The sequence below is a fragment of the Globicephala melas genome, chromosome 9 (genome assembly GCF_963455315.2).
Source record: "Globicephala melas chromosome 9, mGloMel1.2, whole genome shotgun sequence".
Classification (NCBI taxonomy): domain Eukaryota; kingdom Metazoa; phylum Chordata; class Mammalia; order Artiodactyla; family Delphinidae; genus Globicephala; species Globicephala melas.
The window spans coordinates 88782600-88786034 of NC_083322.1; positions in this window are offsets into that span (position 1 = coordinate 88782600).

A 3435-nucleotide genomic window follows, 5' to 3' on the forward strand; every position below is an offset into this window, starting at 1 on the left:
CTAACATTTAGCTACTTACTCTTTTTTTATTGAAGTATAGTTGATTTACAATGTTGTATTAATTTCTGCTGTATAGCAAAGAGATTCAGTTATACATATATATACATTCTTTGTTTAATATTCTTTTCCATTATCATTTATCATAGGATATTGAATATAATTCTCTGTGCTATATAGCAGGACCTTGTTTATCCATTCTATATATAAAAGCTTACATCTGCTAACCTCAGCTACTTATTGTTTAAGACAAATTAAAGCTTGTTTTCTTGGGTAGAGTTGGGATCCACGTTTTCTCAGGCATATAAACATGTGAGAAGTGGCAAGGCATAGAGTGAAAAAGGCAGGTCAGTTCCCTACATTAGAGATTTAGGAGAGGAGAGGAGAGTCAGCTTAATGATCTAGACTACAAACATCATACAGCAGTCACTGAGACAAAACAGCATCTCAGGTAAAGCCAGTTACACTACACTGCTGAGACACTGCTAAATGAGGTAGAGTGGGGAACCCCCAAATCTAAGGAATTTAGCAAGCAAAGAGAAGGAGAGAGAGATTGGGCTAGCTCTTAAGAGTATATTCCATGTAAAAAAAAAAAAAAAGGGTGCAAATGAACTTATCTAGAAAACAGAAATAGAGTCACAGATGTAGAAAGCAAACTTATGGTTACCAAGGGGTGAGGGGAGGAAGGGATAAATTGGGAGATTGGGATTGACATATACACACTACTGTATATAAAATAGATAACTAATAAGGACCTACTATATAGTACAGGGAACTCTACTCAATACTCTATAATGACCTATATGGAGAAATAAGCTAAAAAAAGAGTTGATAATATGTATACGTATAACTGATTCACTTTGCTGTACAGCAGAAACTAACACAACATTGTAAATCAATTATACTCCAATAAAATTTTTTTAAAAAGAGTATATTCCATAAAAATAATGAACAAAGATCTACTATGAAACAAGAACAATGTCATATTTTCATGTTTTGCTTAAAGAAATTTTCATGCAAATGTATTCTTCATAACAGCCCGTGGAGTTTGTGGAACAGATACCATTTTTATTATGTGGCAGAAAAGGAAACCCAGGCACTGAAGAGACTGGGTGAATTGCCCAGTGGCCCTCAGCTGCTTCCTGGCACAGTAATGACCAGACAGACCCCAGCCCAAGGGGGTCCCACTTCTTTCTAGTAATCTGAGACACTCTCTGCTTCCTCTGCCCCACCCTTCTAATGTCTAATATTTGTAATGGCTTCTTCCTGTCACTTCCGGTAACCCCTTCTCCATCTAGTCAATCCCCCTAGGTCTACATCTCCCTCATTCCTCATTTTCATCAAAGGTAGAGACCATAATTAAAATCCGTGCCCCAGCATTCTGTTAGTGGTACCAAGGGCTGGGGACCCAGAAGTCCCCACTGCAAGAAGCTGAGAATTTACATGATCCCACATCAAACTACGACAATGAACTCTGTCAGTGCCCTTTTGTTCCTACTGATGGTTTATTACACTTGCACAGAAATAATGACTGGCCATTTTCTAGTATCTGATAATCTAAAACAATGACTTTGCTTTGTACAGTCTCAACAAGAATATGAAAAAATGCATTTGAGTATCTGTACAGTCCTAAGTGGACTCTGGTTTCCACTGAATGGATTTAAATGCCTTGTCATTTTGATCCTGCATAAATCTTGCCATTTCTGGATGAAGATACATATTTATAAACATCTACTACTGGACAAAAATTGGGCAGACAGTTAAGTTAAAATTTTCAACTATGTTAAGTTCACCTCTCTACTTCTTTGCATATAATGGATTTTTTCATACAAACTCCCTATTTGGTCATGTCTCCCCTGTAACTGCCCAATGTTTAAACCAATGTCAAGTTGCAGTGATAATAATAGGTGGCATTTCTTGGAGTACTGATCTAAGTGCTCTGTATTTTCTCATTAAGCTCGTATAACAACCATATAAGGTAAGTACTCTACATTAATCCCATTTTGCAGATGCAGAAACTAAGACACAAGAGAGGTTATGGGACTTCCCCAAGGCCTTCCGGGCAGCTCAGGCATTTGAACCTAAGCAGTCTGGCTTCAGAGCCCACTTTCTCGATCCCCACACTAAACTGTCTCTGATATTGCATGCTTATAAATTCTATCTTACTTGTTTCATCACTGTATTCCAGCTGCTTGCGTCACCTACATGCCTACCATATCTTTGACTTTAAAAGTTAAACAAATTAACTTATAATGAATTATGAACTTAAACATAAAATATAAAATGATAAAACTTTCAGAAAATAAAACCAGTAGAACATCTTTAGGATTAGATGAAGAGTTTTTAGACTTGACACCAAAAATCATGACCCCTTAAGGAAAACTTTGATAAATTGGACCTCATCAAAGTGTAAAACTTTTGCTCTGCAAAGGACCCTGTTAAGGAAATATAAAGATAAATTACAGACCAGGAGAAAGTATTTGCAAATCTTACATTCAATAAAGGACTTGTATCTGGAATATACAATATAAAGAGCTCTCAAACCTCAACAGGAAGAAACAAATAATCCAATTCACTCCAATTAGAAAATGCACAAAAGACACGAACAGACATTTCATTGAAGAGGATATACAGAGGGCAAATACAGATGTGAAAAGATGTTCAACATCTTAGCCATTAGGGAAATGCAAATTAAAACCTCAATGAGGTATTACTATATACATATCAGAATGACTAAAATTAAAAATAGTGAAAACATCAAATGCTGGCATGTATGCAGAGAAACTGAATCACTCATATTTCTGATGGGAACGTAAAACAGTAGAGCTACTTTGGGTAATAACTTGCCGAAGTGTTATGAAATTAAACATATAATGACCACGTAACTCAGCAAATGCACTCTTGGGTGTTTATCCTAAAGAAATGAAAACTTGTGTTCAAAAACCTGTATAAAAATGCTCATAACAGCTTTATTCATAATAGCCAAAAACTGAAAACAACCTAACTATCCTCCAGCAGGTAAATGGTTAAACAAACTGTGGTATTTCCATACAATGGAAATTTCCATACAATTTCCATACAAAATTTCCATACAATTTCCATACTACTCAGAAATAAAAAAGCAACACAAGTTATATATACAGTAACCTGGATGGATCTCAAGAGAATTAGTAAGAGTGAAAAAAGCCAATCTCAAGAGATTACATGCTGTATGATTTTGTTTATACATTTTTGAAATAACAAAATTCCAGAGATGGAGAACAGATTAGTGGTTGTCAAGTGTTACCTTGATTATGGTGATGTTACATGAAATTACACATGTAATAAAGTTACACAGAGATAGACAGAGATACCCACAAATATACACACACACACAATTGTCCCAATACCAATTTTCTGGTTTTGATATCATACTATAGTTATGCAAGGTGTTGTCTT